The following is a 23,414-nucleotide window of genomic DNA, read 5'->3' as shown; positions in this document are numbered from 1 at the left end:
ATTTCCTTGGTGATTTGGGGTCTTTTCTGATTCCATACAAATTTTAGGATTGTTTGTCCAGCATCATGAAAAATGCCACTGGAATTTTGATTGGGATGGCGTTGAAGGTATAGATTGCTCTGGGCAGCATAGACATTTTAACAATGTTTATTCTTCCGATCCATGAGCATGGAATATTTTTCCATCTTTTTGTGTCTTCTTCAATTTCTTTCATGAGTATTCTGTAGTTCCTAGAGTACAGATCCTTTACCTCTTTTGTTGGGTTTATTCCAAGGTATCTTATGGTTTTTGGTGCTATTATAAATGGAATCGATTCTCTAATTTCTCTTCTACAGTTACATTGTTAGACAAAATTTATTACTTTTGCATCTTTAATATTGTTTTCATGAACACTTCAAAGGAAAGATTTTGTGAAGTAAACTACATATCACTAGCTTTTAGTCAAACTAAAATTATTACAAAGGACATAAAATTTTACCTTCATGCATCAACTTTCTCATATTTTAAAATGCTTAAAAGCAGTTTATTCTTTAATTTGTTTCTTTGATTTTAGTGTTTAGTGCAGTACTTACACATGGTGAAACTTCAATCATTTTTGTTCACTAAAATAAATGTTCATTGTATTTTATCATAGTCAAAATTAAACTTACAAGTAATAAAAACATAAAAACCCAATGACCTGAAGTTTTCATCTCTGAAGAGTTCTCAGCCAGTATAATGGATCTGTAGCTGATAATAATTATGAAAAAGAATAGTAGAATCCAAGAGGTATATTGATTGCTTCTAAAAATATGAAAAACATTAAAATAGCATATAAATTACATTATTAAAAAGAGCAAAATGGGGGCGCCTGCCTGGGTGGCTCACTCTGTTGAGCATCTGCCTTCAACTCATGTCATGACCCCAGGGTCCTGGGATCGAGCCCCACATCAGGTTCCTTGCTTGGCGGGGAGTCTGTTTCTCCTTCTCTCTCTGCCTGCTGCTCTCCCTGCTTGTGCTCTCTCTCTCTGCCTGTCAAATAAATAAATAAAATCTTAAAAAAAAAAAAAAAGCAAAATGATGTAATGTTTTAATCATTGCTATTTCAAAACCTTTCTTTTGAACCCCATTTTATTATTTCATCTCTGCAAATTTTGCACTTCACTTCATAAAACTGCAAGGGAATTATTAGTGAAGTAACATATCCCCTTCATGGTAGGAAAACCATTATTGAGGTAGCCTAGAAAAATTTATCCCCCAAAAGGCTAAAACCATTAGATCACTGTAGCAACAGACCAATATATATATATAAGCTTGTAATGCACGTATTGAAAAATTAAATGAAAGTAACTGAAGTAAACTTTCAGAAACACAGAATTGAAGCAGAATTGTGAACCAAGTGATTTTACTGTGCAATGCTTAAAAAAACTTTTAATAGGAGGATGATAGAATTACTAAAACATGGAAAAGCAGAAGGTAAGTGTTTCACCAGCAATGGCCAGGAAGATACTGCCATAGAGAAAAATATTAATACCTTCAGCAGTTCTCTATAAATTGGAGATGGTTACATGAACCCATCATAATCGTATAGCACTAGACATTAATATGATCCAATTGATTTCCCATGCGATTCAACATTCATCAACAAACCTCCTAAATATAAATTTACATTGTTTTCAATTTTATAAGGGGAAATATAAGGAAGAGTAAAAACTGCTTTTTGCTGTAAAGATGTCTCTTTCTATGACATTAATAGATACCCATTCAGCATAGATATAACCTTATTAGGTATGGGTAAGGATATAACAGACAGATTATGTAAAAAAATTACTCAGAATGATGAATTTTTTTTAGATGTGAAAAGCTAAAGACCAAAAACTGGATAGGTGTCCACACAAAGATAATGCTTTACAATGATATCCTGCCTCTATGTATTAATGGTGTCTATATCAATACTGATAATTTCTATTATCTGTTAATAATGAAAGACTTTGGATTTTATTACTGCATTGGGGAGAACTTTAATTGTCATGTGCACAGTTTGCACAGTTCAGAAAACATGGGATTTTAGGTCTGGAAATTTAAAATGATTTTCCCTGTTAGATATTATTTCATCACCATAAGTATATCTTTTCAGTTTTCTAATCTCTATGCCAATAATATCTGTTTTTAGCTACATCAAGATAGTGTCAAGATTTGCCAATTAAGAAAATAAATGTGAAAAATTTAGAAAGTGCTATGTAAAGAAAACCAATGCTTGAGGTGCTAATTAATGGATTTCATCAATCTGGATAAAAATTTATCTTCCCAAAATGGTCTTCCAATAATCTCCTATTCAGCTGCTTTATTGAAGTCTCTTAAATTAATAGAACATACAAATTTTATTCAGGTCATTTTTCTTATTTCTTTTTCAGTAGAGCATGAAAAACAGTTGCCAAATTACTAATAAAGACTGAATGACTTTCATTGAGGATAGGACCAAAAGGAAGAGATGATAGTCGACTGTCCAATAATATTGTCCCAATACCTAAGAAAAACTTGAAAGCCATTAGGTGAATGGTTGTTGATGATTACGAAGCAATTCTGGTATGACAAATAAATAAGTACTCAAAACAAAACAAAACAAAAAAAATCAATACTTAAGAACAGCTGGCTTGCATTTACAATTAGATTTGAGCAATCATCAAAATGTAAAAGTGGTAAACAATCAAGCTTTATAAGACCTAAAGTAGTTCTACATACAGACATAGTACATTGTTTTATCTCCCTGTGATCTAATTACTACCATGAAAAAAATTGCAAACGTAATGGAACAAAGAGGAATTTGAAAATTCTTAGCTAGCGTTTTTTTCTTAGCTAGTTTTTAAATGTACTTGGTCACTTCTAAGTGAGTTTAAGTTAAAACAAATCATTTTACTCCAACAAAGGAACAAGGAAATAGAACTAGCTAAAGTGATACATTTTTAGTTAAAGAGAAGTAAAAAATCCAAGGTAAAACGTCTACTTTCACAGGAGAACAAGATTCATAGGCTGTATACTAAATTGAAGGGAGAAAGCTAATGATTTTTAGCTGTTATTTCACTGTGAGAATCAGAACTTGAATTTCATTATTGTTGCTGTTATTGAAAGTATAAATAATTAAAATGTATTGCTTTGCTTATTAAAAATATTAAAAGGCAAACACTTTTGTATTATTTAACATTTTTATATTACTGGAACTATAATAGTTATTTGCGTGTGTGTCTCTATATATCTACTTTAGACAACAATTTCTCAATAAGACACATTCATTTTTAGGCAAATTATTCTTTTTTTTTTTTTTAAGATTTTATTTATTTATTCATGAGAGACAGAGAGAGAGAGAGAGAGAGAGAGAGAAGCAGGCTCCCAAGGAGCAGGGAGCCCGATGTGGGACTCGATCCCAGGACCCTGGGATCATGACCTGAGCCGAAGGCAGACGCTTAACCATCTGAGCCACCCAGGCGCCCTAGGCAAATTATTCTAATGCCACTGAAATTACAAAGAATGTCAACAGGGATGCTTTTCTGTCATTTTCCTCCTCCATATATATTAATTCAGTTAAGATTTTTCAAATGTCGGGGCGCCTGGGTGGCTCAGTCGTTAAACGTCTGCCTTTGGCTCAGGTCATGATCCCAGGGTCCTGGGATCGAGCCCCGCATCGGGCTCCCTGCTTGGCGGGAAGCCTGCTTCTCCCTCTCCCACTCCCCTTGCTTGTGTTCCTGCTGTTGCTCTCTCTCTCTGTCAAATAAATAAATAAAATCTTAAAAAAAAAAAAAAAAAGATTTTTCAAATGTAAAAGTCCTAACTTAATCAAGTTCAGCTTTACTATAAAATCATATTTTAATCAATGATGCTTATCAAGATTGAACTTATACATTTTGATCAGGAGGGTAGAATATATCTGAAGAACATTTTTATTGGGGATTTGTGAAAGTAATGCATATTAAGCAGAAAACCTGATGGAATATTCTAATTTTGTTTAACACACACACACACATACCCCAAAAGTGAGAATTTCTCTTTTACTTCAGATTCATAAACATATAATCTTTAAGAATATTTAAGAATAAATATGAACTTAATACAGAACTCTACACTTTCAAGTTCGTCTTCATATTCAGTAATCAGAGCACTCGTTTTTCAATTAGTTGAGGTTACACAGTTTCATTTAATATTTGAATTATTCAGTTTAATTAAAGTAACAAATGCAGACTTAAATGTGCTCAAAGGGGTTGAAAAATTAATTGCAATTTAGAATGTAGCATTTAAAAAAATATGTCCTCTAGCAGCCTGGAACTTAAAAATATTTCAGTTAAAATTTGAAGAGTTACTCTTTTGAAACTCAAGAAGTATGCCAACTTTATAAATATTAAATAAACAATGTTGTTGACACATTAGCTGATAACTTTATAATTTGTTTGCACAGTGAACGGCACAGGGACAATATGACACAACATAAAAGTAATATAAATATTATAGCACTGTAAACTATTTTCAAAAGGAATAATAAAGTACTGCTTTTATTTAGAAATATATTTACAGATTGAATGTTCAATATATGAAAGCGTTCAGTATTTAAGTCACAACAAAAGTGCAAACATGTACTTTATGATACTTATAGAATACTTAATATGGGTCATTGTGCTAGAAATTGCACAAGTATTGCCTCCTTTTTATATTTCAATTACTCGATAAAGTATTATTTTTTTACATGGTACACTGATATAAAGCATTAGGATAAAACTTTCATATTGTAAAGTGTGTTTGCCATTTATCACTTAATTTTTTTTTAATTTTATTTTATTATGTTAGTCACCATATATTACATCATTAGTTTTTGATGTAGTGTTCCGTGATTCATTGTTTGCATATAACACCCAGTGCTCCATGCAGAGCGTGCCCTCCTCAATACCCATCACCAGGCTAACCCATCCCCCCACTCCCCTCCCCTCTAGAACCCTCAGTTTGTTTCTCAGAGTCCATAGTCTCTCATGGTTTGTCTTCCCCTCCAATTTCCCTCCCTTCATTTTTCCCTTCCTACTATCTTCTTTTTCTTTTTTTTTTTTAATCATTTAATTTTAACAGCAGCCTCAGATAGATTGCACAGGTACCATTATAGTAATTCTGGAGATCGGGAGACTAAGAATGAGAAATGCAAATAACTTCCTTTGTATGTACATCAACTGTCTAGAGCTAAAAACCTAGCTTTATAATTCACATTCTCTTGCTTTTATTAATGGCTAGGCCACATTTAGAGTAGTATTTACTGCTGATTATTAGTAGTAATGATGATTATTGATAATGAAAAATATAAGTTCTAGTATGTGCTAAAGGAAAATAAGATTATCTTAATTATCATTTGATCTTCAGTGTGTTATCATATTCCTATAAATATATACTACAGTATTTCTTTTAATGAGAGATGGATTCTTTTTATAAGTATTATGCTGAGCCCCCCACTTTGACTTTGGCATAACACTGCCTCTTAAGTATTTTTTTCACCTTTTAATCGCTCAGAATTGGAAGGTATTGTACAATTAATGTATTTCCTTAATGTTTTACTGTGTTAGTGTTACAATCTGCACACCTCATAACAGCTAATAAAACCTGTTATCCAATCGATAACATTTCTTATAAGCTAGAACTTAAGATTATGAAGATTCATTAATTCTTATTAGTGTTCCTGCCTGTTTTCTATTGGCTAGATTCATGCACAATAAATTATTTTAATACTGCCAATTTATGACAATATCTGCTTGTCTTCTGGCAATAAAAATATTTTTTTAAATACATAGTTTATACTGACGTAACTGACTCCTTTCATTTGACAGTGAAAAGGAAACATATATAAAAAAATTGTCTTTTTAATGCTTCCATGTGATTATCTTCGGAATTTCAGAATACTCTTCTCATGTGTAAATGTCTCTAGAATTTGCCCTGACTCTAATGTATAACTCTGGGAAAAAATTATTTTGGGTGTTGGTAAATTGTTATGTAAGTGAAATTTATGGGAAGTTATCAGGTTTCAAAAGAGATGAGGGTGTTACCTGGGTTTGCCAAACATTTTATAAACTATTGAGAACTATTGCCAATAGTTCTTATCAAGAGTGAAAGGGGAGCTACTAAAATTGGGAAGAAGTTGATAAAACTTTCCATCTCAAATCAATTTTTGGAATTATACTGCCACAGATTATGGTATATCTGGGTACATGTATTCCTATGATACTATTACCATAAAAGCAAGAAATAATCTATCCCTAAGAAATTTAAAATTTAAAAACAATGTTAATAATCTAATAGAAAGAAAGTCATAACAATCTAGAATGAAGTTACCTACAGTGCTACCCTAACAATTGTTTACAAATTGCAGGTAGAATCAAGAGACAATTTATTCTTTCCAAAATTCCCTTTGTTCCCATATAAAAATGGACAGAAATTGAGAATTTTATCCTTCTGCTTTTCCTCATAAGGTGTGTTTTCAGTGCTTCTAAGAATTAAATGAAGGCAAAAGTAGATATAACTAGAAACTTATTAAAATTTCATCTTCAGAGTAATCCTATTTATCTAGAGTTTAAATGAAATAGGAAAAAAAAGATAAATTCAAAGCAAGCAAAGTAGAAAGGCTTATGCAAATAATACAGTAACATGAAATATTTAACTTTTCTTATTGTGAAGATGGAGCTTGGCTGCCAAAACTATTTCATTTAACTGATGAGAGACAGTCGAGTTAAATATAAAGGGCCATGTTTTTAATATTAGCAGGTTTTTTGTTATTACATATTCTGAGTTATAGTTAAAAGATCCAAGTCCCTAGATTTGTTGTTAATAAATTAAAAAGCTTGATCTTCTAACTTGTGCTTATACGTTTTAATGAGATGAGAATTGAAATACCATGGAATATTGGAGTTAATGTGTTCCACACGTAAATTCAGGATCCCTCTACCATGTGCAAGATCATGATCCTTGCTGGGAGAAAGAACAGATAGGAGCCTTTATTTTTCCTCCTAAGAATAATGTTTCAATGTCTCCTCTACTAATAAGAACATAAAGCATAATTACAAATGAAATTAAACCTGTTTGGATAGTTGCTTTCAGTCATTTAAACTAAACATTTTTCCTTATTACTGTCACCTTTTCCAGGTAAATTTCTAGCATCCTTAGATTACCGATCATGAAAGATTAGAGAACATGACATTAACCTTCACTATCAACTCCATTTGTACCATTGCCTAAATATATGAAGGAAAAGAAATGTAAAAACAATGTTTTTAAAAGAAAACATTCAAGAGATTGCACAATTATCACAATGTTGATCTATGGAACACACTCCAGAGCAAAAATTTCAAAGCTAAATTGCAGTTTAGAGCAAGAGTGGTCAACTGTAGTGTCCTTCACAGGTGCACAACCATATAGTGATTAAACAATAAAATGCTACAACTAGTGGACACGCATCAGGGAGATGTTCAGAAAACAGAATTTGAGCTGAGCCAGTTATGTAACGTGGTGTAGAAAGAGACTTAAAGTATCAAAAAAACTTACCAAGTTTATAACAAACAACAGTTTGTTCATGTTTTAACCAGAATATAGGATTGTGGTCAGGGCTGTAAAATTGCCTCTCAAAAGGTTTTAACATACTCGGGATGATGAAGAGAAGAATGGATACCCAGGAACCTTTGCTGCGGTATAATTGTGCTGCAGTTATCACTGCCTCGATTATCTTGAATCATTTAGTTGCCTTATAAATAACTAAATCATCCTAGTATTTGAAATTGTACTAGGAAGACAAGAAAGGTGTGACAAGCTGATAATTTTCAGCTTGATTTTCCACATTTTCTAGAAATATAATCATATTTTCTTGTTTTTGCATGAATGAGGGTTTATGTTGGAGGTGACAGAAAGCCCCATGTTAACTAGGTGACTAAAAAGAATTTATCTAAAACTGTACCTGAAGGCTCAAGACACCAACCATGACATTAGGATTTACTTTCTCTGCCTCTAAGCATTCTGGATCTTATCTTTATACTCATACTAACTCTTGCAACATCAAAAAGATACTCTTACATTCTCACACTCTGCCCCCCACCACCAAAGATATAGCAAATGACTCTTTATTTCTTCAGAGTTGACATCCTGAACTTGCCTCCCTCCTATCATTTCAGGGCTGATATATGTGTGGTATTTCTCCCCTCATATATATTTATCTTTATCCATTTTATCAAATATTTGAAAGAGATGTTAGAAGCTTGTATTCACCCTATAATACTTTTGGGATAAGTTTTAATAGTTATAAAAATGATGTTGATGCACTGTAAATAGCTGATTTATGGATAAATTTAAAGTTCAATAGGCTAATTGTTCTCTTATGTCTTATATAGTTTAATACTTTTTTCATCATTTAAATATAAGTGTTTACTTGATATGCATTTTTCTTTATTTTAGTTGCAAATATGTAGTTTTTTAAAATATAATTTAAAAGGATTTGGTATATAAAATGAGAAAAATAATCCTTTCATTTATAAACTATTTTAAATAAAATTACCAAAATTTGATACCTACTGGATTTCATGAATCATGATTATTTTCCCAATTTACTGTCATTTTTGATTATGAAATATTAGAATATTCTTTTGCTGGAAGTTCCTTTTCTATTATTCTAGTACTGTATATGCAGTTTTGTTCATCATTCAACATGTTATTTTCTCTCAACACTATTTGCAGAAAACAACTATCAAGTGTTCCTACTCAACTAACTAGATAATTACTACTTAACACTGACCTGTCTTTTCAATAAACACCTACTCATTTTCTTAATGTAAAAAGATCATGGAAATTAAAGATGCAGGTTTCTTAAAGCATTAAGAAATTCTTTTTTTTTTTTTTTAAAGATTTTATTTATTTATTTGACAGAGAGACACACAGCGAGAGAGGGAACACAAGTAGGGGGAGAGGGAGAGGGAGAAGCAGGCCTCCCACCGAGCAGGGAGCCCGATGTGGGACTCGATCCCAGGACGCTGGGATCATGACCTGAGCCGAAGGCAGACGCTTAACGACTGAGCCAACCAGGCGCCCCTAGAATTAAGATATTCTTTGTACTAGTACAATGAATTAAGACCAAACAAAACAGCATAGCTAATATGTCTTGAATTCTCAGTGAATTATTCTTTTTCCTAAATTATGAAAATTTTTAAATGATTTTAGTTATTTGAGAGAAAGAGAGACTGGGAGAGAGACAGCATGAGTGGGGTGAGGGGCAGAGGGAGAAGCAGACTCCCTGCTCATCAGGGAGCCCAATGCGAGGCTCAATCAAGGGACTCCAGGATCATGACCTTGAGCTGAAGGCAGACGCTTAACTGACTGAGCCACCCAGGCACCCCCCTACGTCATGAAATCTAACATAAGACATAACTTTACAAATTCCACCCTTCTTTTAATTAACGTAATTGTTTTCCTTACATATTAGTGAGAGAACAATTAAATAATATGTATCATTTGAGAAGTAACTTACATATTTAGAATAACAATTTAATATATACATATATATTTCCTAATTTTCTACAACTGAGCACGACACACAGGCTGAAAAATAATTTAACCACCAGTATCCCATTTTTTATTTGCTGAGTTTTTAACGCATTTGTTTACCAAGTACTTATAATTTTTTTTCTGTGCCAAAATCGTTTGATAATTTCTCCTGTTCTTTTTTAATGGATATATGCTTCGAGTGTACTTTGATCCAAAGAAATGGCTTATATAATGACAATGCAAGCTTTTGTAAAACATAGAAACCTATTATAATCAAACAACTCCTGTGTGTTAAATAGCTATCTAATTTATCATCCTTGTGCTATGCATAGTGAAAGAATGCATACAGCTCATGTTTAGTTTTTAACACAGTATTGCAATATTGTTAACCATTTATTTTAAATTTTCCATATAAATGGATACACAAAAACAGTTCTATGTTCTGTGTTCTTTTTCCTAAGTCCATATTCCAGTTGCCACTGGTGCCCTACAAGATTTGTATTTTACAAAGCCCTTGAACTTTTAGCCCAATCACATTGGGCAGGCTTCCATATTCATTAGGACAGCAAGAAGATAGATTTGAACATTCTTCTAAAGTGACCAGTATATTTATCAGCCAATTTCCATATTCCTCAACATTTCCAGCTTGTTTAGGAGTATTACCATATTGACTAATACAGGAAATCTTTTGTACCCAAATGCTAGCAATGTTAAACAGTTGCAATATTCCCCTCATTATAGGACTGTGATCAAATGTAAATAATAAGTAGTTGGGAATACACAGTGAACAATTCATATTTCATATGTGCATGCATATTAGAAAAGCTAGTTATATAACAAAGATACGTTTAAGCTAAAAAAATATTTCACATAGGAATCATGGGAACTAGTCTATAAACAACAAGAATAAAATTGGGTTTAAGATATTTATTTTTGAATATTGATTGGCATCCATGTAGAAAATTTGTTCTTTACTGAAATATATATTTCCATATATAGAGTATAAAGCACTTCATAAAGTTCCTGAAATATAATACATATTCAAAAATATTAATTTTTATTAATTATAATTATTGAGTGAAAATTCTATGTGCATGCACAGGTGATATGTGGGGAAAGAAAAAAATATTTGTAACAGTTTTAGGAGTTTCTGTGATTCATTTGCCTGTCACATTTTAAATAATAAGCATCACATTTTAAAATTATAGCCAAGGGGCGCCTGGATGGCTCAGTTGGTTAAGCGCCTGCCTTCGGCTCAGGTCATGATCCTGGAGTCCCAGGATCGCGTCCCGCATCGGGCTCCCTGCTCGGCAGGGAGTCTGCTTCTCCCTCTGACCCTCCTCCCTCTCATGCTCTCTGTCTCTCATTCTCTCTCTCTCAAATAAATAAATAAAATCTTTTAAAAAAAATAAAATTATAGCCGATAATTTATTTTTCTTTCAAAGAATATGTACTACTCTTATTAGAATAAATGTAATAATGGTTTGACGGGAGAAAAATTTTCCACATTCTATAAATGAAAAAATTCAAAGTAAATATTCACATGCAGGTCCAAATGGCTTCAGTCCACCAGAGAATATATTCAAAAGAAGAAGAGAGAAGGTATTTTTTTTCTCTTTCCAGTGATAGTAGAAACAATGATTCCTCATTCATTATTATAGCTATACTTCCTCAGAATGTCTGTCCATTCTAGCTTTTATAAGCATTTCTCTTGTACTAGTATTTCTCTTTTTTTACTCATCAATTGAGAACCATTTACCAGTATTTATAAAATGTTGCATCAGAAAGTTCATCTCCCCTCCAATTTTCAGCAAATGGCAGTAATCACAGAATGGATCTTGGCCCCCACAAACAATTAGGTCTCGAGCTCTTTCTTGTCAGCCTTCATAGCCATGAGAAGATGGCCCCTACGTCACCTCCACTTTCTCTATTCATTTAAGTGCTTCTTGTCACAACTAACTTAAATTGCTCTTACCTACATAGAGATCTGACAAACGTGATTATTTAAATATAGTCGTCCTATGGTAAGGGAAGGAACATACAAGGTAGTGGGAAGTGATGCTGAGTAACCATAAGCAATACTCATCTCTACCCCAACATGGAGTACAAACAGCAAAAACATAAAATACAGGGAAAATAATTAAAATTGAAAAAAAAAGCCTAGTTAACATTTTATTCCACTGCATTTTAATTATCTAAATTACTTAACGCCAAACAACAATATCTTTCTCATTCACATGTATGGAAAAATTGTGAATACATAATATACATATCAAATTTCATTGATATACCTTATATTAGTAGACTTTATCTCACTTATAGTATTTAATATTAAGCATAAGACCACCATAAAGGAAATACTTATACATTTGAAAATCAAAAAAGACTATAAATATATTTTCAATTGCACATAGGTAAAAATGTAGTATATTATGTTACCAAAGTAAAAGGTAAAAATACAAAATGGAGAAAAAGGAAACAAATCAAATCTAATGTGGGCATTCTGATAACTGTGAAGAGGACAATTTTTAGGCAGATTTGTAAAACCACATTTTGAGTGTAATTTTTCCTCCATATTTTTAAATAAATGTTATTTTTTTGCTAAAAAAAAATCCCTACTCTATTTCTGTTCAATTGTTCTTACATTATATAACTAAAGAGTTCCTTAAATGTTCACTGATTGGTCATAGCAATGCTTTGTCTAACTTTACATGTACCAGTTTCATTTTAGAAACTGCTAAGTGTCAGTTAAACTGATACTTGATTACTATGGGTAGTGAGCGTTAAATTGACACAGAAATGCAAACAATAATGTACAAAGTCAGGTAGAATCCTGAAATCTTACTGTCGAGAAGCGACCTCCAGGAGCAGAGATTTGGCTGTTTGGGTGATTCTGCAGCATTAGCTCTGGCGGCTGAGAGTCAAGCTTTTATAATGGGATTATTCACAGCTGTTCTCAAACTTCAGTGAGCATCAGAATCACCTGGAGGGTTTATTAAACCACAGATGGCTGGGCCCCACCACCGGTTTCTGATTTGTAGGTCTGAGTAAGGTCTAAGAATTTGCATTTCTAATGAGTTCCCAAGGGATGATAATAATGCTGGTCTAGGACCACACTTCAAGGTCTAGACGAAGCTTCTCTTTTTGAGATGGAAAAACAGGTCTAGCTAGTGAGATTAGAAGGAACCTGACCAGGGGGCACCTGGGTGGCACTGTTGGTTAAGCTTCTGACTCTTGGTTTCAGCTTAGGTCATGATCTCAGTGCCATGATCTCTGCAGGGTCATGAGATCAAGCCCCATGTCCAGCTGTGCTCAGCAAGGAGTCTGCTTGAGATTCTCTCTCTCCCTCCGCTTCTGCCCTTCCCACTCTTGCTCTCTCTCTCTCTCAAATAAATCTTAAAAAAAAAAAAAAATAGTGAGTTGCCCAGGATCAATCACACTATCAGTTTTTGACACAGCCAGAAGTCAGTCTTTTTTTTTTTTTTTTAAAGATTTTATTTGACAGAGAGAGATACAGTGAGAGAGGGCACACAAGCAGGGGGAGTGGGAGAGGGAGAAGCAGGCTTCCCGCAGAGCAGGGAGCCCGATGCGGGGCTCGATCCCAGGACCCTGGGATCATGACCTGAGCCGAAGGCAGACGCTTAACGACTAAGCCACCCAGGCGCCCCCAGAAGTCAGTCTTTTAAGCATGTGGCAGTTCTATTATTTCTCCTTGCTCCCTCTTCTTCCCATCAAATTTATATACACATAATATATATATGCATATACTATATATATCTATATTAGTTTTTCCTTTAAGGCAACAGAAAGCTTGTCCCTCACAAGAATAAGTGTGAAGAGTTAGGAAATGATTGCATTGAAAAATACAGTAGGACCATGTTTCTACAATAAACTATCTCAGAGTTGAAAAAAAAAATCTCCAATTTCAATACTTTAAAAGAACAAAAGTTTATTTTTCACTTAATCTGCATTGTCATCAATGGACAACTGGTTTTTCAAATCTGGCTCACCCATGGATCCAAGCTAAAGAAGAAGTCATCATTGGGATTATTGTTAGTTACAGAGAGAAGGAATGAGATATTAAAAATGCTCAGTGGCTCTTAATATTTCCACCTGGAAGGGGCATAGTTTACCTCCACTCATTTTATTATCTAGAGAAATTCACTCAACCACACCTAAAGTGTGACATCTTTTATGCCTGATCTCAAAACCTCTGCCCTCCTTTTAGCTTTGACTTTTGCTGTATGTAACCAACAATATATGTATATGTATGTATAGCCTTGCAGCTTAGTGGCAGGGTGCATATCTTTCTTTCTGCATAAAGGTTGCCCACCCAGCCATTAAAAGGCATTTGTAGGTGAACTCACTTAGTCATCCTGGGATGTGCAAAAACCCATGTCTGTGAAAGGATAATATCCCCAGATCAATCTTAGAGATATAGGAGATGAAAATAACCCCCTTTTCCTTCTTCCCAGGCAGTCAGTTCTATGTTTGACTGCCTGATTTCTCAGAGGGTTTTCAGAGAGATTGAGTCCCGGTTGTCCACTGGAAAGATCTAACGGCTCAATAACTCATGCTGAATTAACCTTGCCCCCTTTCTTGTTTTGTTCTTCCTCGTTTCTTCATTCCTATCCTCTGGAATTAGTTCCCAAAATAAAATACCTATATGTAAACCCATCTCTCAAACTCTATTAAGACACCTATCTTCAAAAAGTTTAGGAAAGTACATTTGTACAATATTCCCAGAAGAAAGAAAGCCAGAAATATTTATTGACCATCATTATTGATTAATATAATTAGTAAATGAATTATACCAACATATCAAAAGTAAAATATATTTTGATGAAATGAGATTTATATTAGGAATGCCAGGCTAGTTAAACATGAGGAAAACTATCCATATACATCAGATGTGTTTAACAAATATGTGAATATTTGTTAACTGAACACATCATTTTAGTAGAACAAAAGATAAAAACACCTGACCATGTGGATGAAAAGGCATTTGCAAAGTTATTAAAAAACTACAACCACTTCTCCTTCCCTTACAAATAAATATTTATTCTTCCTAGTTAAGAAGATATTTTTTCCTTGTGAATAAGAATTATGAATCATGAGATCCTGTAATATAAGTACATCTTTATTTTTAGCGAAAGAAGTATAATAGATATTGTATTACTCTGAGGAAAAATTTTTAAAAGTTTTTTTTTTAAAATATTGGTTATTTTAAAATCCAAAACATTTTCTAGGAAAATCACACCTAATTATAATTATGTGATCACTCTAATGCATAGATGATTAACTTTTTTGAATTTACCTTACATTTTTGAATAATTTACATTACAAGGTATTATTCTGAAGTGACTTTTTAATTAAATTTTAAAGATATGTATATATGTGTGTATACAAATTTAATAATTAAGTGCTAAAAATGTTGAACTCAAGACCATTTCGTTGTAAACTGCTACGGAATTTTTGTTAAGCATACAAAGGTAAAACACAATATATAGCTTTAAGTTGATTTTAACTGATAGAAAATATATGATGTGCATATAAAAAGTGAAGATCTTACCTCATTAGAGTAGCTAGAAGGAAAAAATAATGAAATAAAGTTCAGAACTTTTCCAACTCTCTACAAATTTATAGCATGTCATATTTATCAGGTAAAGAGAATATTGGAACTACCATATTTCAATGAAATCATACCTTGTGTTCATTATCAGAGGAAAATCTAAGGAGTCTGAACAAGTAACTAGTGAGACTATTTTTAATGACTTTACAGGTAGTGCTGGATACATTTCTACTTAAGAAATGTTTTGGCTGATATTGCCAAATATCACTGTCACCATGGCAATAGTCACTTCTAAAAACGATTTAAAATAGAAAGGGCAAAAGACAAAGTAATTCTCCAACATATGAAATATAATTGTATGAAATCTGCTGATTTATTGAGGAAAAAATTCACAGATAAAAACACAATCACTTCCAGAGAATACAAGCAGAGGGAACAATTCCTAACTGTCTGTAAGGCCAGCAACACTCTAATATCAAAACCAAAGACATTTTGGGAAAAGAAAACTACAGACCAATTATATCTCTCATAAACATAGATACAAAAGTCCTCAAAAAATATTAGCAAATTGAATTCAACAATGTATAAAAAGAATTATACATCATGACCAGGTGGGATTTATCCCATGTATGCAAGGTTGGTTTACTATTCCAAAATCAATTAATATAATCCGTCACATTAACGGGCTCTAGAATAAGAATCACATGATCATACAAATGGAAGGCAAAAAAGCATTTGACAAATTCCAACAACCATTTATGATAAAGACTCTCAGTAAACAAGGCATATTAGGGAACTTTCTCAGCTGGGAATATATACAAAAACTGACAGCTAACATCATCCTTTATGATGAGACACTATGAACTTTCTTACTAACAACAGGAACACAGCAAGGATGTTCACTTTTACCAGTCCTATTCAATATCATATGAGAAGTCCTACCTAATTCAATAAGGCAAGAAAATAAAATACAAGGTATGATGATTGGGAAGGAAGAAATAAGTTTTTATTTGCAAGTGACACAAATGACTATGTATAGACTCAAAAAGGATCAACAAAAAACTCCTGGAACTTACAAAAACTTAGAGCAATGTTATAGATACAAGATAAATATAAAAGTCATTCATTTTCCTATCTACCACAATGAACAAGTAGAATTTGAAGTTAAAACATAATATGATTTACATTAACACATCCTAAAATAAAATATGTAGGGGTATAGTGAACAAAGCATTTATGAGATCTATGTGAGAAAAACTACAAGATCTGTTTAAAGAAATCAAAAATATTTCATGTTCATGGGTAGGTAGACTCAATAGTATTAAGGTATCAGTTCTCAGGGTGCCTGGGTGGCTGTGTCGGTTAAGCGTCTGCCTTCAACTCAGGTAATGATCCCAGGGCACTGAGATCAAGCCCCACATCAGGCTCTCCACTCAGCAGCAAGTCTGCTTCTCCCTCTCCCTCTATGCTCTCTCTCTCTCAAATAAATAAATATTAAAAAAAAAAAAAAGGATATCAGTTCTTCCCAACTTGACCTGAAGATTCAATGCAATTCTAATCAAAGCCCCAGGAAGTTATTTTGTAGATTTTGATAAATTCATTCCTAAATTTATGTGGAGCAGCAAAAGACCCAGAATAGCTAACACAATATTGAAGAACAAAGTTGGACTGACACTACCCAAATTCAAGACATAGAAAGCTAATCAAGATAGTGTGGAGTTGGTGAAAGAATAGATAATTAGGTCATGGAACAGACTCAAGAGCCCAGGCATAGACTCACATGAATCAACTGATCTTTGACAAAGGAGCAAAGGCAAAACAATGAAGCAAAATGTTTTTTTTTTTTTTTTCAATAAATGGTGTTAGAAGAATTAAACATCCATATGCATGCATAAAAAAATGAATCTAGTTATTAACCTTACCTCCTTCACAGAAATTAACTCAAAATGAATCATACATAAATGTAAAACACAAAACTATAAAACTCCTAGAAAATAACATAAGAGAAAATCTACATAACCTTGGATTTTGCAGGTACTTTTTACATATGACATCAAAGGCATGATCATGATTCATGAAAAAAAGAATTGATAAGCTGAACTGCTCTGTGAGAGATATTGTGAAGATAAAAAATACAACCCACTGCCTGGAAGGAAATATGTGCAAGAGACTTACTTGATAAAAACTATTATCTGTAAGACAAAAGAACTCTTAAAACTCAACAATAGGAAAACAAATAACTTGATTAAAAATGGCCAAAGACCTTAACAAATACCTCACCAGAGGAGATTTACAAATGGCAAATAAGCATAAGAGGAGATGCTCCACATCATGTGTCATTAGGAAAATGCAAATTAAAGCTATGAGACACCACTACACACTTATTAGAATGGCCAAAAACACTGACAATACCAAATGCTGGTGAGAACTTGGAGCAACAGGAACTCTCATATTCATTGCTAGTGGGAATACAAAATGGCACAGCCACTTTGAAAGTGGTGGTTTCTTACAAAACTAAATATACTCTTTCTATATAATCCAGCAATCATGCTCCTTGGTATTTACCCCAAAGAGTGGATGGAAAACCTGTGTCCACACAAAAAGCTGCATATGGATGTTAATAGCAACTTTATTTATAAATGTCAGGACTTGGAAGCAACCAAGATGTCCTTCAGTAGGTAAATGGATAAATAAACTTTAGTACATCTAAATGATGGAATCTTATTCAGTGCCATAAAGAAATAAGTTCAAGCTATGAAAAGGCATGGTGGACCCTTAAATGCATATTACTAAGCAAAGTAAGCCAATCCGAGAAAATCACATGATTCCAACCATGTGTCATTCTGGAAAAGGCAAAGTTATAGAGACACTGAAAATATCTGGTTGTCAGGGGTGGGGTAGGGAGAGATGAACTGATGGAACACAGAGGAGTTTAAAGCAATGAAAATTCTCTATATGATACAATTAAGATGGATACATTATAAATTTGCCCAAACCCACTGAATGTACAACACCAGGAGCGAAACCTAATTTAATCTATTGACTTGGTGATAAAGAGGTGTCGATATAGGTTCATTAATTGCTGATAATTAGAAAGCCTATGACATGTGGGTACAGGGTATATGGGATATCTCTGTATCTTTCACACTTAAAATTGATCTTAAAACAAAGCTCTTTTCTGAGATAATTCAAATTCAAACATCAGTTCTATGGAAGCTGAATGCTTACCACTCTCCCAGGTGAGATTCCAAGAGCTGTGCCCGAGCGTGTGTAGGTTAGGGATAATTCAAGGGCAGCAAAGCAAACTGTCCTAGGTAGGAAACACACTTTGAAATGGAGATTTATATGCAAGCAGTTAATGGTGACAGTGCTGTCTGGGAAAAGTTATAAGGGATTGATGGAATTAGGATTAGGAGGAGGGGAAAGTTTAACTAGTTAGAACAACAATTGAGGCTTCAGGAAATCCTACAGGAATCACTGCAGAGTTTTTCTAATTGGGACTAGAGAATCAGAGGTGTATTTTTGAATTCCCACATTAATCACACATTGGATTCAACTACCTCTAGTGAGGAGTCTAAAATTGGGTGAGGCAGCTCTTTTTTTTTTTTTTCCCCCAAGATGTTACTTATTTATTTGTCAGAAAGCGAGAGCGAGAGCACAAGCAGGGGGAGCAGCAGGCAGAGGGAGAAGCAGGCTCCCCGCTGAGTGGGGAGCCCGATGCAGGACTTGATCCCAGGACCCTGAGATCATCACCTGAGCTGAAGGCAGATGCTTAACTGACTGAGCCACCCAGGGATCCTGAGACAGTTATTTTCATCCATGTGCAATTCAACATTCTGTTGGTTTTTAATAATTCTACATATTTTTGTGAGTCACTAACTCCCCTTTGTTCATGATTATCTTTTCAAGGATGTTTCTATAATGAGCATGTTTGGAAGATAGAGCTATTATCTCCCTCCAGAATGAAAAGCAGGGATGCTTACTATTCAGTGTAATGAGACGATGCCTCCAGTTAGAGCCAAGCACAAGCGTGCTACCACCTATTATAAAAAATTCAAATTCCCTTAGTGAAAGGTCACTCTTATGTGCTGTAACCCAACACATGTATACACATCATCTTTCACTCTTTATGTTACTTTTTGGGAAATGGTGCTGATATACTGATTACTGTGATTGTACTGAATCAGGAGCCTTATGTCTTCTACTAGCATCCGTCACATTGTGGCAGGCCAAGTTGGTAGTTTGCAAGTAGAGTAAAATTTCAGATTCTTCATAGTTCTGGACAGCCATTAGCAGCAAGCACACTTTCAGCAGCTGAGAAGAGTACCTTCATCCTGAAAAAAGGACCTGGGTAGTGCATCTTGACACTCATCCAGAGAACATGGGAATCTGCAAGAAAATGTTCAGGGAAGAATCAAGACTTGGGATTCAGTCTACTCATATGAGAAAACATCAAACAAAGAGAGATAGAGAGAGAGAGAGAGCACAAGAGAGCTCACCTAAAAAGCATCGGTATGCAGAGTTGGAAAGCATTCGTTAGAAAAATATTAAGAGTTAGATTCATCAGTGACTAAATACATGCTAGAATGTTGTTATAAAGTTATGGTGTGGGATGGTTTTGTGTAGGGAACTCCAGACATCCTTAAGCATATGGAGAATACTGTAAAGCCAGAGTATGCTCTGATAATTATGCAATATTTTAGAATACTTTGAACTTAGGATATATAATTAATACCATGTATAAACGAGAAGTACATTTTTAGCAGAAAACTGTGACTATCTCACAGGTTACATAAACTTTAACACAGTGTCATAATAAACAAAGAAAGCAAACAGAAAACTAAGGAAATGTTATGGTTTAGCTGATTTTTTCCCCATACATATGTTATAGACCTCAATTATTTAATTTCTGCAGTGATATGCTACAGATTAATTTATAAAGCAGCCATGTTATCTTAAAAAGAATTTGGTAACTACTGAATTAACCCCAAAACATCATTTTTTAGATGTCAATACTCATTCTTTTTGCTTTTTCCCCAAATGTCAGTTAAGAGCTTTCTAGTTGCCAGTGATCTACTTGATGCAAGACATAAATGAGAAAGTATGACACAAAGTTCACTCACAAGCTATGACTTTAAGTGAGGAAACAGTTGTTATTCCATGTGAAAAATTCACTAAGAAGATCTACAGCAACAGAGTGAACCAAAAATTTGCTGTGGTGAGGTAGCCGATAGTCCAAACCGATACAATGACTTACACATAATCAAAAACTCAAAAATTATAATACATTAAGTCATTTTAAAACAATTATATAGTCAATAGGATGCCAGAAAAGGGGTTAGTTATAATACAATACATTGCTAAATTTATGGAACTATTTTTTAATCTCACGTTTTTCTCTATTTGAAATACGTGTTTTGGTTTTGTTGTTTGTTTTTTTTCAATGAATTTTTAAAGAAGTTAAGATATTAACTAATATCCACATAAGGAGAAAAATATCTGCATTAATATTTGCCAAGTAATTTTTTTAATGTAGTATTTTAGTTGACCTTGGATTTAAGCTGAAGTGTGGGGAAAGAATACGTAGATCTCTGAGAAAAAGTAATTTGAACCTAAGGAAAACCATTTATCATTTCAACAGTGAAAATTAGTTCATAATTACCAAATCAAAATTTATAAATCCTTGCAATGGTTAATTTTATGTGTTAACTTGACTAAAGCCATTCAGTGCTTAGACATTTAGTCACAGATTATTCTGGATGTGTTTGTGAGGGTGTTTCTAGATGAGATTAACATTTGAAATGGTAACTGATAAAGCCCACCGCCCTCCTGAATATGGGTGGGGCTCACCCAACCAACTGAAGACCTGAATGGAACCAGAAGGATGAGTAAGAAAGGAATTCTTTCTGCTAAGTGTTGGAGCTTGGACATTGCCTTTCTCTTGCCCTCAGACTGGAACATCATGAGCTCTCCCGGTTCTCAGACCTTGCGACTTGCTCTGAAATTACACCACAGGCATCTTCTCTGTCTCCAGCTTTTTGAGTGTAGATCCTGGGACTTGTCCCTCCAAAATCATGTAAGCCAATTCTTTATAATTATCTATCATCTATCTATTTATCTATCTATCTATCTATCTATCTATCTATCTATCATCATCTACTATCTATCTATCATCTATCCGTCTAGTTTATCTAGTTAGTTAGAAGCTAGATAGGAGCAGTGGAAGGAACACCCTGAGGCAGAGTCCCAAGTCCTTGAAGGAAGATGACAGAGACATGAACTGTAGGCAAGGACAGTGATAAATAAACTATACATTAAAAGCCCTGAGGGTACAACATCTTGACCTTGTGGCTTCCAAGACCTCAGGGCTGACAGGTCAAGAGCCACAGGTGAGGAGCATGCACTCTCTCTTCCACCTCTGCCCCAGGGTAACCCCTAGACTCATTATAATGCATTTGCATTGTGGGTGCCCCCACCCACAGAGGAAGGCTGGTTTTGGTACAAACCTTGTAGGGTCAAAAATGCCTTCCAACCTGTGGGAAGAGTCCCCCAAATGATTGGAAGCAGCCTCCCTTAGAGACCACCTCACTGTACATCACAGCTCCTCCCAGCCCAGAGAGACAACAAATATCCAATCCCAAAACAACCTAGGGCCAATTCTACCTCCTGAAACCTGCCTGCTCTCCCACCTTGAGAGTGTGCTTTCACTTTAATAAACTGCTTTGTGCTTGCTACTTTCCTTCTTGCTGTCTTTATTCAATTGTGGATCCCCACATAAATCTTTTTGGGGCACCGGGTGGCTCAGTCATTAAGTGTTTGCCTTCAGCTCAGGTCATAACACCAGGGTCCTGGGATCGAGCCCCGCATCGGGCTCCCTGTTTGGCGGGAAGCCTGCTTCTCCCTTTCCCACTCCCCCTGCGTGTGTTCTCTCTCTCGCTGTGTCTCTTTCTGTTAAATAAATAAATAAAATCTTTAAAAAAATAAATCTTCTCATTGGGAATCCAAAGACTGAGACCTCCATTCACACAGTGCAGACTCTCACATCAGTAACACACACACACACACACACACACACTCATACACACAGATACATTTATATCCTACATCTGCACTCCCCACCTTATTCAGAGTCCATATGTTGCAGGAATTCTCTGCCTTTAGTGCCCTCAGTTCTTGGTCATGCTGCTTCAAAGAATGAAGAGGTAGACCAGACGAAAAGTGGTGAGCAGCAAAGCAAAGTTTATTGAGCAATAGTATAAAGCTCCTGAAAGGGAGGGGGGACTCAGAGGGTTGCCCTTGGAGTTTCTAAGTTTAAGGGTTTTTATGAGCTCTTTTGTGGAACTATCTTAAGCAATCAGGGTGTGCTGAGTCATGCCATCAGGGCTTTGGTCATGTATCTGTCTAGGTTAATGTCAAGGTGTGGATGGTCTTTTTTGCTGACTTCTGGGGGCTTATGTCTTAACTGCCCCTTGCCTGTGATCTATTGACCAATGCTTTGTGGTTAATTGCTTTATTTTATGACATTTTGCAGAAGTCATTTCTGCAAAGGCTGCAAAGCAGAATGCTAGTGTGGTCCTGTCTAAGCTGCAAAACAGGATGTTAGTGTTGTTTTGTCTTAGTGCTGTCCTGAATCCATATTTTCTTGTTGGGGCCCCTGGCCCTAACTACCTAACTGTCCAACTAACTCCTAACACATAGAGAATAGTCAATTAATAAATATGTCAGCCTTTGAAAAGTATATTCATTTTAAATAGTTTGTAGTTCCCTGAAAATGACAGAAAGGTAAATACTTGACACACATGTTGGAGTCAAAATAGTGGCATGCTGATAAATGTTTGACAGTCAGCTCTCCAACTCTCCAAGAAGGTGGAGGAGCTGATTTGAAGTTTCTGCCAATTCCCATGGTGTAAAATCTCCCACCAAGGTCAGCTTTATGCTATCAGTTTAACATCCTTCAACACAAATTTTTAACCTATGAAAACAATACTTGTTTGCAACATTTTCCATTAAAAATGCTTTTCATTTTCATCATTGACTCTCTTTACTGAATCCCCAGTTTTTGACTAAATATTTTCTAGATTTACACAATTATATGTCACATAAAATTTTATTTTATTTTATTTTTTTTTTTTTAAAGATTTTATTTATTTATTTGAGAAAGAGAGAATGAGAGACAGAGAGCATGAGAGGGAGGAGGGTCAGAGGGAGAAGCAGACTCCCCGCCGAGCAGGGAGCCTGATGCGGGACTCGATCCCGGGACTCCAGGATCATGACCTGAGCCGAAGGCAGTCGCTTAACCAACTGAGCCACCCAGGCGCCC

The 23,414-nt window shown here is 34.6% G+C and overlaps 1 long non-coding RNA gene across 1 annotated transcript in view; it reads right to left on the bottom strand.

Moving 5' to 3' along the window:
* Positions 1 to 19,348: 19,348 nt before the first annotated feature.
* Positions 19,349 to 23,414, bottom strand: part of LOC145717293 (uncharacterized) — a 67,058-nt gene continuing 62,992 nt past the window's right edge. The window contains exon 2 of the long non-coding RNA XR_014140412.1: positions 19,349 to 19,483. This is a non-coding gene — a long non-coding RNA (uncharacterized LOC145717293). The remainder of the gene's footprint in view (positions 19,484 to 23,414) is intronic.

The sequence above is a fragment of the Leptonychotes weddellii genome, chromosome 1 (assembly GCF_054177405.1).
Source record: "Leptonychotes weddellii isolate Sample4059 chromosome 1, ASM5417740v2, whole genome shotgun sequence".
NCBI lineage: Eukaryota > Metazoa > Chordata > Mammalia > Carnivora > Phocidae > Leptonychotes > Leptonychotes weddellii.
This window is presented reverse-complemented; position numbering and strand designations above follow the sequence as displayed.